Below are 14700 nucleotides of genomic sequence, written 5' to 3'. Positions count from 1 at the left end.
TTTTGTAGTGGGAGATTTCTATTGGCATTTGGCTCGTGGTAGTGGTCTCACTCGCCTAGTGTTCATACCGACACCCTCTTGGAGGGTGAGCGAGTCAGTTATACTGACCTTTTTCTTTATTTTATTTATTCTCTGGTATGTGTTAGTACATTTACCCTAGAAATAATAGATTAAAGGATATTTCGCTGGCGACACGAGCCAATCGCCCAGAGAAATAGATTTTTTCCTTACGTCAAAATCCTTTTTCCGCTCCGCGCTCACTCCAAACCAGCCCCGGCATTCGGGAGAGGTTTTGATTTTTACCGCTTCGGCGTTTAAGGGTTAATATATTTGAATTTGCATAATTTTAATTTTTCTGGAACATTAGTATAAATTCATATGTTCTTGGTATTGGTGATTGGCAGTTATTTTATAATTTTAATTATATAGTGTAGTTTTCAAACATTCATAGTATAGTGCAGTATAATAACTGCCATAGATTAAAGTTGCGCAGGAACACCTCTGTTAGGTGGCAAAGGTAAGAAAAGAGGAGTTTAAAAAACAAGAGGTACACTGGATTTGAAAACTTTTTATGCTTGTTAGGACACAGCCTCAACACTAACACATTCAAGCTCCAAATTTGTGTTAGTACATATGCTCAAGCAAGCTAACATCCACAATTTTGTAATGATGAGCTTCCATGTACATAGCTGCTGATGTACATAGCTTTACTTTCAGCAGATGCAATCTCCTACTTAGTGTGCATTATACGTATTATATTAATTTTTTTGTTTGTTTGGATTGAGATGTTATACATCATGTAGGTTTTGAGGCATATAATGGTTAGTACCAATTTTATGTGAAGTTATTCCAATGTACATATATACACATTTTTGGTAAGCCTATAGTACTTCCATTCAGCTTTGGATTTTAATGAATAAAGTTTTCTGCAGATTCAGCCCATGCTCTCTTTGTAAGGGCCATCTACTTAGTGTGCCATCGTCTCATTTCTTCTTGGAAGAGTGATGTTAATGTATCTCTTGCTGGATTGGAGCTTCTTTCGGGGCTTGCACGCCTCAGTATAGCAGAGCAAGGTGAGTTATTATGTAACTTGGCAGTGTTCTTAAATATGTATAATGTGTTTTAAAGGTAGATATATTTATGAATGAGTATCCTTTACAGAATTATTAAAGTACTGGTCAGTAGAGAACTAACATATTCAGTGAAATGTCATTTCTGTTTGTGGGTGTCGAGTTTATCAGTAAATTTAGGCCTCACAAACAAAATACCATTACATGAAGTAATAATTTATAAATTTAACATTATAAAGCATTACCAATGAAATGTTTCAGATGGACTAGAATGCAAACGTGCCGTTAAATGGTTGTGTGATTATATTGCTTACCAGTGCTCTAGACCTGCTCGTTTGCATTCAAAGGTATGTGATAGATTTTTGCAAGATGTTTTATCTTTGAGCTCTGTATGTGTTGAATCACAGATTGTATTTGCAGTTCTGGATTCGTTGCTTCACCTATATGTAGATTTTTCTATGGAACATGTATCCACATCATTTCTGGAAAATTCACTTAATCGCAAAAAATTTTTCCTGGAGAAATATTCCATAATTTCTATATTTTCATATTATTTTCATGACTAAATACATTTTTCATGATATAACCATTAAAATAGGAAGGTATAAGCATTTTTAGAGGGTTTTTTTTTGGTGTTTGAACAACTATTAAAATAGGCAGTTATAAGTGTTATTAGAGGCAGTTATAAGTGTTTTTATAAGCATTTGCTGATTTTAGCAATTTGGGCCGGGGTGGGTGGCAGTCGTGGTCCCTATTCCCCCGCGAATCCTTGGGTTCGACTATACTGTATCACTCAGGCAGTCAGTTGGCAGAATGTTATTAAATATTTTTGACTATGGAAAGAACAAATTTCACTTGAAGGACATAAAACAACAAAGTTAAGGGGCCGGCTAATGCCGTTTTTTAACGACAGGACTTTGACATTCATACCACTTAATAAGGTGACTTGGGACATCTCCAAACCGCATATGATTTTCGCCTCTGACCTTCGGTTTTGTGACGCCAGGGCGATTTATCCTGAAAATAACCACTTTTCAAATTCTATCTCCTCCCTTGATATTTAATATTAAGACCTGGGATTACTACCATATATAGACCTGATGTAGACCTCCAATCAAATGGAGAGTTTTTTTTCTAAAAGTCATTTTTTTGCTAGATATGAATTTTTCAATATGGTAAAAAAATAAACCCTATAAATCACGAGAAAAAAATTTATAAAAAAATACGAAACAAAAATTGGAAAAAAGGGCTCTATTTGGTTGTTCTATAATGTCTTTCTGAGTTATATACCAAATTCCAATGTTATAGCTTTAAAACTAAGTGAGATAGACTTTGAAGGTCAATAAGTATAGTTTTGAGATACGGGCGTTCAAAGTTTTCCTTCGTATTTCTATAGAGACAATGTTAATAAATAATGATTATTATGAATGTGTATTTCTTTTTTGTTGTATTAATAAAACCAAAACTATTTTATTTATCATAATTTAATCATAAATGATGATCCCTTTGCTCATATATCGTAGCCTGGGGCACTGCTTGAGGCAAGATGGGGCACTCCATCCTACGCAATTCTCTCTCTCCCCTTCACTAACTCGGCTTATTACAGCGAATTTTCTTCTTCTGTAGTTAGCGAGATGTTTTCCTTGTATTTTCCTCTTTGGCATGATGACATTCTTGCCGAAACAGAGATAAACAAACATAAATGCAGGAGAATGTCAGAGGTGAAACTCGAAGATGTCTCTCTTTTACAAAGACAATTTAATAAATCATGATTATTATGAAGTTCATAGTCCATTTTGGGTATTAAAAAACCAAAACTATGTTATTTATCATAAATGAAGATCTCTTTGCTCAAAGATCATAGCCTTGGGCATAGTGTGACGTGTGCTGTCAGGCAAGAAGGGGGCGTTACTAAGCAACCCTCCCCTCTCTCTTCACTAACTACGCATATATTATGATATTCTGTAATTAAGCTTGAGCGATTTTTTCTTCGTCTGTATGTTAGCGAGATGTTTTGCTTGTCTTTTCCTCATTGGCATGATGAACTTCTTGCCGAAACATTCATAAACATACGTGAAAGCAAGCGAAAGTCACGAGGTGAAACTCGAACATGTAATCTACTTGAAGTCTAGGGTCGCACTGATTCCTGGTTTGAACCCAGATACTCGCTTCTGCGAGCCCCGGAATCTTTACAGATGCCATTTCTCACAATTTCTTTGCCAATAATTATCAAAATTTACGATAACAGAAGAAATATTGCATTTTCTTGTAGGGATGAATGTTTTAGGCTTATTGAGTTATGTTTACTAATTACCTTGTAACTACAAAAGTAAGAGGAATTTTGACAAAATATTTCGTATACGTATTCTCAATTGCCATATGAAGCTCCATGAATTTTTTCATGACTTTGCATTTTTCGCCCTATACCACTGTATATAGGGGTTCCGGCCGGCCCCCTTAAATTTGCTTCCACAAACCATGGTTACTTTCTTGCTGACTTTTTTTTGTTTTGTTTCTCTAGACTTCTTTAAGCTCCCAGAAGCAGCAAATCTTACAGAAAGAGCAGATTTTTGAAGGAGCTACAGTATTCAGTGTCCTGGTTTTTCTTTACAAAATACATAGATGTAGTAAAATAAAAAATTTAAATAGAAACCCTTATTTTATAGTTCCATTTCATTTCCCACAAAATGTTTTTAGTCAACCCTCCTCCAAAGGAAGAACTCTGGTCTCTTTTCACATCACCTGCTCCATCTCCATCTCCATCTGGTGTGGGCAAGCCTTTAAATCTCGGACTAGAGGGTAACAAGACCCTTCTGTTCCTCAGCAGTAAGGAATCTTAAGAGTGGCTTAGCTTGGTTCTTGTACAGAAGAGCATCTATCTTATAGAATTCTGAGAATGAATGGTTTCTATCTTTTGAGAATGACCAGTTCTTGTACTTGAAGATGAGTGGCTCCTATCATAATTATATGGCTAGGACAAGTGGCTTTTTTTCCTTTGAAGCTGAGCTGCCTAAAACTGCACTGTGTGGTTCACACATGAAAACAAAAAAGTAAAAGGAAGGCCAGATGAACAGTAGTGGATTTTTCACCACAATGGTAGGAATTTCAGTAATAGTTCCCCGAACACAATTTATTTCCTATCTGAACCATTGACTCATCTCTGTGATTTCCCTTTTATTTCACCTTGCCCATGTGTGTCAATTCGGTTACTTTAATTTATTGGGATTTTGGTGATTTTTGTGGTACTGCATCTTAATGTAGCTTTCTAATGTCTGGAGATGGCACAAGGATGAGTTAAGTCAGGTGGAAGGGGTATGTTTAGCCTTGTGTCTCATGACGTCTTAAAAATGTGTGCAGGGCAAAGGATCTTTTGCATTGTCAGAATGGGTTACCATAAGGACCCGTCAGTTTGTCCTACTTGAATCTAAATTGTTCACCTTATGCAAGTTTTCTGTGGCTAAACCTATGGAAGTACTATTTTTGTAAGGCCCAAGGAAAACAGGGCTTTCACTGGTTGAATTTCAAATTTCTGGCAGGCAGGCCCATGGTAGATCCTGATGTTTCAGGATCAACGCATAGGTACAACTCTTAACACAGCCTATAGTGTGGGCTGCTTCTCCCTTTGTTGTTGTTACCTCTGGGTATCAGGTGCAAGGGTAGATGGGCTGAGAAGACAGACTGTCAGATGTATGCAAGTGACAGCTACATTAATCAAGCAACACCTTTCTAATAATGGCACTTTATTGTCTCAGTCAGAGAAGAGCTTCCTTCCACTTCTTGTGGGTTAATTTTGGAGAGAGACAGACAGGGTAGTAGTGGCAGTTTCATTTTAAAGGCTTATAAAAGTAAAAAATGAAAAAAGCATGGTAGGTCACACAGGGTTAGGTTAATGGTGATGAACTCATGAGCCAATCAGCGGGAGTTCTTGTTCCAGTTAATTTTATGCACATGGCCTTTACATAGCCTTAGAAACAACAAGCTTTTCTTTACATCAAAGAAAAATATCTGTTTTAATAAGTTTACAGTGCTACCCCACTTTTTTACGCTTCACTTCTCTCTGCTTCACAATTCATGAACTTTCCTATGAGCTGTATCTCAAATAATCACTAATTTGCCTTTTTTTTTATTAAATTAGGCAGTGAACTGTTAAAATAGGCAGTTATAAGCGTTTTAAGGAGTACATGGTATTTGGCAGTTATAAGCATTTTAAAAGTTTAATTCAGTACATAAAATCTCAGTGTTCTTCACAAATGCATGAATCTTTGTAACTGGTGACTGTCAAGACCTATTTTCTTCCTTATGAAATTAATTTTCCTGCTATTTCAGGGTATAATGAATAAAATAGGGGCCAAGTCGTTAGAGTGGTTGCTCTGTTTAAGACATTTGTGTATAATGGATCCTTTTAAAATTACCAGATTAAAACTAAAAGGTTAGTCAAGGACCATTCATTGATTTCTAGATGCTTTTGGGGATGGCCCATAGGGTTCACTCTAAAATGAAAGGTAAAAATTTAAGCAGTTTATTATTATAATTTTGGATAGGACATAGTAATGTAATAGTGGCATTTAATTAATGATTATTTCAACAGGACTTACACTCGACCATTGTTGCAGCTTTTCATTGTGCAAGTGTGTGGTTGGTAGCGCATCCTTATCTGCTCCAAGATAAGGAATGTCTTGGAACAATATTGGAGGTTATAGAGCTTGGTATTTCAGGGTCAAAGTCACAGGTAAATCTAATGTTTTTTCCCCCTTTTTTTAATTAATAGATTTACATATAGGTTTTAGGTTTTGAAGGTGAAAATGTTTAATTCAAGAGGAAGATATATTTAAGCAATTTAGAGTACTTCTTACTTTGTGGGTGAATTCAACTTCATTCCTAATGCATGCTAGTTTTGTTACACATCTAGTATGCTCAAATCTTGATAATTTTCAGCTCTCCAGGAAAAAAGTTAGAAAGCACTTACTTTTCTTGATTGCTGGTACTTTGTGATAGAGTGAAAATATTTTTTAACCATAGTTAAAGACTTTAGGGATTGGTTTTATGGTCATATAATATTATGTAATTGATAATTTTTTTGAGTGACTTTCAAGGCAGTCCATAGGCCAGAACATCTTAGTTTAAACAATTATCTGTACGGTATATTTCACGGTGGATGTAATACTATATTATTCCTTTAAATATTCTCTGGATATAATCTTATGAAAAGGAAGTAGCTAAGAGTTTTAATGACTGCTACAGTGAAACATCCTGTTTTTGCTCAGGATAAAACTCCAGATTTGAGATGTTAAGATATCTTTGTCACACCTAGGTAACTGAACATTAAAAGTTAGTATTATTTTGTGTTCTCACACTTACTCATGTTTTACATAGTATTACTAACTAATTAAGTCTTACAATTTATATTTGTTTTGCATATATTGCCAATGAATAAGTACCTTAGAACACCTGAAAAAGTGTTCTGTAGTTATATACAAATTTAAAAGTGAAACTGATATTTTCACTCAGTGGCTGACCTTTTCATTTGTAGGTGAAATCCAGTGATGCCCCAAGACTGAAACATGAGAAAGAACTCAAACCAGCCAGTATGCGAGTGAGAGACTCTGCTGAAGCCCTTCTGTCATGTGTTTTATCACAGGTAGGTCAATCTTTGTGAAGAATGGCAAGTTTGTCTGGTAGGTTTTGTTCAAAAACAGACAACTATTTTTCATTAAAATTTTTTCATGCAAATTCATTTACTTGTAAATAGCCACAAGTGATCTTTGAATGTTCATATTCATTCATTCCCTTTACAAAAAAAAAATGGTCATCATAGTTTGCAATCCTGTTAAGAACCAAGGGTTTCAGACAGGAAACAATTTCATTCTTGCATGTCATGTGAACTATGAGCTATGAGAAAAGATGCCTTTATAAGAGATTCATTTTCCAACAAACCCATTACTGACAGTTAGTGTGAGTCACAATTTAGTAAGGAAGATAGATCTACTGGTGAACCCAGACAGATGAGGATATAACCTGCTCTACTGTTGAGAACCCGAGCTATTCTTTTCGTGAGAATACAAATTATTTTACCATTAGGTTCCAAACTGCTCTTATTAAGATTGAAGTTGCTTTTCTATTAAGGATCGGAGCTGCCACCATTTTGGTTTCAAGCTGCATTTATTTGAGATGAATCTTACCTGCTGTTAAAGTTAGCTATATCTGCGGCGATTAGGCGAGTTGGCATTCAAACAAAAAAATTGAATGGCTGCCCGGATGGCTGTCTAGTTCACCTTTTCTCCACCAGGTGTGTTTTAAATGATTTAGCTCATGTCAAAATTCTCCTTGATGCCATTAGGTGCAGGCGATTGTTGGTATTTTGTGAATTTTGGCTGTTTCCTCCTGCCATGGTACTGTAATTTTAATCTTCCTAGGATGTCTTCCACCGGAAGCAAGTCTACTAACATCAGGTTATGTAGGAATGATTACTGTGTAAGCAGGATGCCTAAATTTGAGGTAGATCAGCATAATGCTTATACCGGCTGCAGGTGTACTGAGTGTGAGGAATGCAGGGATTGGCCTATGATCTTATGCTTTAAAGTATCAAATATAGGAAAAGAAGGGAAGCAGATAGATTGAAGAAGCAATTAATTAGGTCAAGGTATAAAGCTTCCTTTTCTCCCCTTCCCGGTGAGCCTTCGTATGTAGTTAGCCCTAATCCACCAATGGTTTTATTCTATGTTAGGTCTAATACTAATATAGCTAGTACATACTGACTTTTCCTCTTTAGCTCCGACTTGCGCTCCCCTTTTGGTTCAGGAAATGCGTAGACCCTACCCAGCCTCCCCACAACTTGATGGGCTGTCAAGGAGAATTCTGACATGAGTTAAAACATTCGAAGCACACTTGGTGGAGAACAGGTGAACTAGACAGTCATCTGGGCAGCCATTCAATTTTTTTTTTTTTTCCTGAATGCCGACTCGCCTAATCACCGCAGAGATATAGCTAACTTTAACAGCAGGTATCTAAATAATAAATTTTATTATGAGAATTTATATTTTGTCGAATACATGAGCTTTCTCTCTATTTTAAATTCAGGTTGCTTTGATCAGGAGAAATAAACTGAGGGATTGCCCTATTATGATTTAAAAAACTAAGCCACTGTCCTGCTATGGGTCCAAGTCACTTTACTTATAGGAATTTGATGATCCCATTAAACATTTGGAATGAAACTGGGCATGATCTTGGTCCTCCCTGATTTCTCAGGGATGCTGTGGCAGTAATGGAAGTCTATGTCCTGGTTTTTTATCCTCCTCAACAGGGTCACATTTTGAGTGCAGTTTTTGTGCATACTGTATAGTTGATAGTAAACTTTAAACTAAATATGGGTTCTAAATTTTTCTGTTGCTCATTCAAAGCCCCTTACTGAATTTCAGTGATGTTTTTCAATTCCTAAATTATGCCTGTGTGGTGTTACATCTTCATTATATGTGGTAGTCATGTTAATAATAATAAACAAACCCTCTGCTGGAATATTATGGATTTTGAAGAGCATATATATTTTACTGTAGACAGGCTTATATTATATCTGTAGTTCTGTTCTAAGACTATTCCTTGACAGGACTTTATTTTGTCTTTGTGATTTATTTGTTTATCCTTTTTTAAAAATTGTTTCCAGTTTGACTCAAACAGTGTGGTGGTAGTTTTGTTAAAACTGTAAAGATTTATGGTGTTTGTCGTGGTAAATTTTTGAAGAACATTAAGATGATCCTTTATGACTGGCCTCCATTCTTAGAAATTTATTTTTGTACAAGTAACTTACCCAGCAGATATATACTTAGCTATAGACTCGGTCGTCCCGACAGAATTTCAAAACTCGCGGCACACGCGACAGGTAGGTCAGGTGATCCACCATTCCCGCCGCTGGGTGGCGGGGTCTGGAACTATTCCCGTTTTCTAAGTCATAATTTCTCTGTCGGTTGAACGGACAACACCTATTGTTCGTTCCTCCATCTTGGATTTCAACTCGTTTGCCGAGAATTTGGATTGGTTTTTTGGTGACGTATTCTGTTTTTTCTCTGGCTTGGCATACGCTTATTGTGGACTGTTTTTCGACTTTGGTTTTGACTACTCTTTCACGATGTCTGACGCTAAGGCTTCACCTATGTTTAGAGTTTGCAGTAGGGAAGGTTGTAAGGTTAGGCTGCCTAAATCGGCATTAGATCCTCATAGTATTTGCGCTAAATGCAGGGAGAATGAATGTTCTTTTATTAACACCTGTGTTGAATGCGAGAACCTTACGGAGCTTGAATGGAAAGACTTATCATCATATGTTAGGAAGCTTGAGAGAGATAGAGTGAGAAAGGCTTCAGCTAGGTCATCTAGTAGATCTTGCTCTTTAGAACAAGAAGTTAACTCTCCTACTAACGATTTTCCCTTAGCCTCAGCTGCTTCTCCCTGTTTCTGATCCAAAGATTCTTCGTCAGAGAGGGAAAATGTAAAAGCTTCAATTAAGAAACTTCAAGCTCAGCTACGAGCTCTAAACCAAGGTAAGAGTGGTGATAGTGACTTGTGCAGTGTCCCCAGTGCAGTGGAGGGGGCGTCTGACCGGTTTCCTCATTGCTCCTAGGCCTAGACCGCTTCCAAACTCCCAGGACCAGGGGAGGAGGAATGTCGAAAGCCGCAGGGAGGATGCAGAACATCCCCAACGGTCAGGCGTCCCTTCGGCAGATCCTGTTGTAAAGTCCCAGGCTGCCTCGGATTGCCGCAGAAAAAGCGTCCTAAGGGAGTGTTTTCGGCCTCAGACTCTTCCTCTCCAAACGAGGATGGAGTTCGGCCTCTCTTTCGCGCCCTTTGAAGAGAGCCTGGAAGGCGCCTAAAGGAGACGCGGCTGATTCCAGCCCAGAGCTTTTTCCCGAGGATTGGCCTTCGGGACCTAAGAAGACTAAACAAGAGGAGCCTTCTCTTCAGGATCCTACGAAGAAGTTTTTGGTTAATCTGCAAGAGCAGTTAGCTTCTCTCGTAGGCTCTTTTGCAAGGACTCGACAAGGAGGAAGGATGTTTCGCTCCTGTTAAGAGTTCCCGCCAAGCGCCCCTCTTCGTATAGGAGAGAACCCTCACAATCTCCAGGGCGTTTATCGCCTTCATCGAGAGACTCGTCTGATAGGAGTTGTTCTCCTGAGAGAAGAGTCCTTTCGCCCTATAGGCTGTCTTCCCCTAAGCGCCCTCTGAGACGCCGCGAATCGAGCAGAAGTCTCGATCGGTTTAGGTTTTAAGGAACCGGAAAACCGATTTAAGTATCAGGATCCTTTGGGTCTGCAGGACCAGGAGCCAGACAGGCGCAAAGAGGCAGCAAGACGCAAGAAAGGGCGTCAAGAGCCTCTCAGAACACAGGATTCAGGACGTCAGGATTCTGCTAGAAGGCAGGAATCAGGACGCCATGAGAACCAGGACGCCATGAGTTCAGGACGCCATGAGTCAGGGCGCCAGGAGTCAGGGCGCCAGGAGTTAGGACGCCAGGAGACAGGACGCCAGGAGTACGTTAGGCGTCAAGTGTTAGGGCGCCAAGAGCCTGTTAAGCGTCAGGAATCAGGACGCGGGATCTTTTCAAGCGCCCTGAATCAGGGCGCCAGGAGGGAGCCTAGCAAGCGCCACGAACCTGGCGAACCTAGACAACAAGAGTCTAGTAGGCGCAAGAGTGTTTCCGACAGGCAGGAGCCTCACTCTTCGTATAGAAGTGCTAATGTTCAGCGCTCCCCTTCTCGGGAAAGGAGTTCTTCTCCCACCGGGAAGAGCCAGATCACTCCAAACGGTCTCCTTCTGTGGATCAGTTTGGACCAGGTATCGGAAGACGACGAGCCAGTAGATATAGCAGTTTCTGACTACAAGAGACTTTCTCTTTGTTCGCTCAAAGGGAGATTCGGAGACTCCCTTCATCCTGCGGACCCTCCTTCACCAGGATCGTTGATGTCTAGCACAAAAGCTCTCAAGTCGTCTTCCTTCGTCAAGATGCGCCCCGCTCTGTGTATGAAAAAGGCATTAAAGACTTTTTCAGAGTGGTTGACTTCCAGAAGGGAAGCGGGCAAGACAGTTTTTTCCTGCCCTCCTTCCAAGTTAACAGGCAAACCAGGAAGTGGTACGAGACCAAAGAACCTATGGGGTTAGGCCTTCCTTCTTCCGCAGATGCGGATTTTGCTTCCTTAGTGGACTCTTCTAGGAGGAAGTCTTTGCTGTCTGCTAAGGCACTTGGGGCATGTGAGCTAGACCACCTTCTAAAGGGCCTCTTTAAAAACCCTAGAAGTCTTCAATTTTTATGGACTGGCTTTTGGGAGCTTTAGCTAAGAGAGCTCAGGACACTGACTTTGTTTCCATGGAGGAACTTTCGAGCGTCTGGCTTGCCTGGACAGAGCGGTCATGGACGGTGCCGTTGAAGTTGCCTCTCTTTTTGGAACGGGAGTATTAAAGAAGAGATCGGTCTTTAGCTCTTTCTTAGCAAGAGCAGTATCACCTTTGCAAAGGACATCTCTTCTTTTTGCACCGTTATCCCCGCACCTATTTCCACAAGAGACTGTTAGAGAGGTTTCTAAATCTCTTACGGAGAAGGCAACTCAGGATCTCCTCACGCACTCAGCCAAGAAGTTTAGGCCGGCAGTGCCTATAGAGAAAAAAGAGAGACCCTCTTTTGTAACAGCCCTTTCGAGGTGCCTCCTCTTCTAGAGCCCCTCTTAGAGGTCGCAGAAAGATAGAAGGAGTAGACCATCTAGAAGGTCCTTCGGGAAGTCTGTGATGATCAGGAAGTCCTCCAGACGAAAGTAGGTGGCGCCAGACTACTCCACTTTGCCAAAGTCTGGGCGCAGAAGGGAGCGGACTCTTGGTCCCTCTCTATCCTGAAAAAAGGATACTTGATCCCCTTCAGGGAAAATCCTCCCTTGACGACAACTCCAAGGGAGTTGACTGCAAGATACTCGGTTCCGGTCCGAAAGCTTGCTATTTTGCAAGCAGTGGAACAGATGATTTCCAAGGAAGCGGTAGAACTGGTTCAAGATCTCCAGTCTCCAGGATTCTACAATCGGCTATTCTGGTACCGAAAGCATCGGGGGATGGAGACCGGTTCTAGAACGTCAGTGCCCTGAATTTCTTTGTATTGAAGAAGAAATTTTCAATGGAGACGCTTCCTCTGTTCTTTCTATCTGCTCTTCGTCCAGGGGACTGGATGGTGTCCCTGGACCTTCAGGATGCGTATTTCCATGTCCAATTCATCCGGCAGCAAGGAAGTATCTGAGGTTCATGTTCCAAGGGAAAGTGTTCCAGTTCCGAGCGATGTGCTTCGGACTTTCGACTGCCCCTCAAGTCTTTACGGACATCATGAAGATGTAGCTTATTGGCTACATCTGGAAGGGATCAGGATCTCGTTATATCTGGACGATTGGCTAATAAGAGCCCAATCGGAGAAAAAATGTCTGGAGGACCTATTAGTTACTCTAAATTGATAAAGTCCCTAGGACTTTTAGTAAATCGCGAGAAATCCATGCTGACTCCCCAGCAGAGTATTGTCTATCTGGGGATTCAGATGGATTCTCGGGATTTTCTAGCGTATCCTTCGCAGGAAAGGAGAGAACGCTGCTTAGAAAAGGTGGCAGTCTTCTTAAGGAAAGAAAACATTGTTCCGCGAGGGAATGGATGAGCTTACTGGGGACCCTCTCCTCGATGGAACAGTTCGTTTCCTTAGGAAGACTACACCTACGACCCCTTCAATTTTATCTGAAGGAGAAGTGGGATTGGAAGTCCAACAATCTAGGAGATACATTTCCAATCTCGAAAGGGATCAAGGAGAATATCCGTTGGTGGTTAGATCCACAGAAACTAAGCAAGGGAATCTCCCTTCGCTTACAGAACCCTCGCCTAGCGTTGTTTGCAGCGCCTCAGATTCAGGGTGGGGAGCGACCCTAGGTTCGGAAGAAGTGTCAGGCACTTGGGAAGGAGAACAAGTGTCCTGGCACATAAACAAGAAAGAGCTAACAGCCATTCATCTAGCTTTAGTTCATTTCGAGGAACAGGTCTCAGGTCTGGGGATTCAGATTCACTCGGACAACACAAACACCCTCGCTTATATAAAGAAAACAAGGGGTGGGACGCATTTCCTTTTTCCCTGTACAAATCAGCAAAAGATCTGCTGATTTGGGGCTCAGGAAAGGAAGATCTCTCTCCTCACAAGGTTTGTGCAGGGAGAGAAAAATGTCCGGGCAGATCTGTTAAGCAGAAAAGAACAAGTCCTACCCACGGAATGGACTCTCAATCCTCAGATTTGCCAACAACTTTGGCACCTGTGGGGAAGGCCCAATATAGACCTGTTCGCGACCAACAAGAAATCACAGATTAGAGACTATTGCTCCCCGATCTTCGGATCCTCAAGCAGTAGCAGTAGACAGCTTTCTGCTAGATTGGACGGGCTTGGACGCATACGCCTTCCCTCCTTTCAAGATAGTAGGGGAAGTATTGAGGAAGTTCGCTTGCTCGGAAGGAACAAGAATAACCCTCATCGCTCCCTTCTGGCCGGCTCTCGATTGGTTCACAGAGGTGCTGGAGTGGTTAGTGGATTTTCCAAGATCGCTTCCACTAAGGAACGATCTTCTCAAACAACCCCACTTCGACAGGTTTCACAAAAACCTCCCCGCTCTAAGTCTGACCGCCTTCAGACTGTCGAAAGACTTGTCAGAGCAAGGGGCTTTTCACGAGAAGTGGCGAAGGCTATTGCAAGAGCCAGAAGAGTCTCCACTTCTAAAGTATATCAGTCGAAGTGGGAGTTGTTTAGAAGATGGTGTAAAGGAAAGAAAATATCCTCTTCCAGTACCTCTGTAACTGAAATCGCAGAGTTTTCTATATTTGAGAAAAGACTGTAACCTGGCAGTTTCAACAGTGAAGGGTTACAGAAGTATGCTGGCCTCAGTTTTTCGACATAGAGGAATAGATCTGACGAATAATAAAGATCTTCATGACCTTATAAGGTCTTTTGAGACCACGAAAGAACATGTAATCAAGAAGCCTAGCTGGAACTTGGATGTGGTCCTCAAGTTCCTAATGTCGGAAAAATTTGTACCGTCTCACGCAGCTTCGTTTAGAGACTTAACGAGAAATCTTATTCCTTTTTGCGTTAGCAACAGCCAAGAGAATTAGCGAGTTGCAAGCATTGGAAGGTAAAGTGGGGTTTAAGAAGGATTCAGCGATTTGCTCCTTTTAAACCATTTTTCTAGCAAAAAAATGAAAATCCCTCAAAGCTTGGCCAAGAAGCTTTGAGATAAAAAGGAATATCTTCATTAACAGGGAGAGAACTAGAAAGGACTTTGTGTCCAGTCAGGGCACTCAAGTTCTAACCTGGAGAAGAAGAAGTTGCTGAAAGGTACAGAAGAAAGTCTTTGTGCTCTGTAAGAGATCCGAAAAGATCGATTTCTAAGAACGCCCTTACATACTTCATAAAAGATGTAATAAGGGAAGCTCACCTTAAGTGCGAGGAAGAACATTTCAAGGTTCTCAGAGTGAGAGCTCATGAAGTGAGAGCCATAGCTACGTCTATGGCATTTCACAAAACATGGTCTCTTCAGGCTCTTATAGAGTCGACATTTTGGAGATGTAATTCGGTGTTCGCCTCGAATTA

At 40.6% G+C, this 14700-nt stretch overlaps 1 pseudogene; it reads left to right on the top strand.

Annotated features, from left to right (window-relative positions):
- The window catches only part of LOC135195362 (ral GTPase-activating protein subunit beta-like), a 142307-nt pseudogene that overhangs the window by 94796 nt on the left and 32811 nt on the right, over positions 1-14700 (top strand).

The sequence above is a fragment of the Macrobrachium nipponense genome, chromosome 16 (genome assembly GCF_015104395.2).
Source record: "Macrobrachium nipponense isolate FS-2020 chromosome 16, ASM1510439v2, whole genome shotgun sequence".
Lineage (NCBI taxonomy): Eukaryota > Metazoa > Arthropoda > Malacostraca > Decapoda > Palaemonidae > Macrobrachium > Macrobrachium nipponense.
Note: the sequence above shows the minus strand (reverse complement) of the source record. Positions and strands in the feature narration are given on the sequence as shown.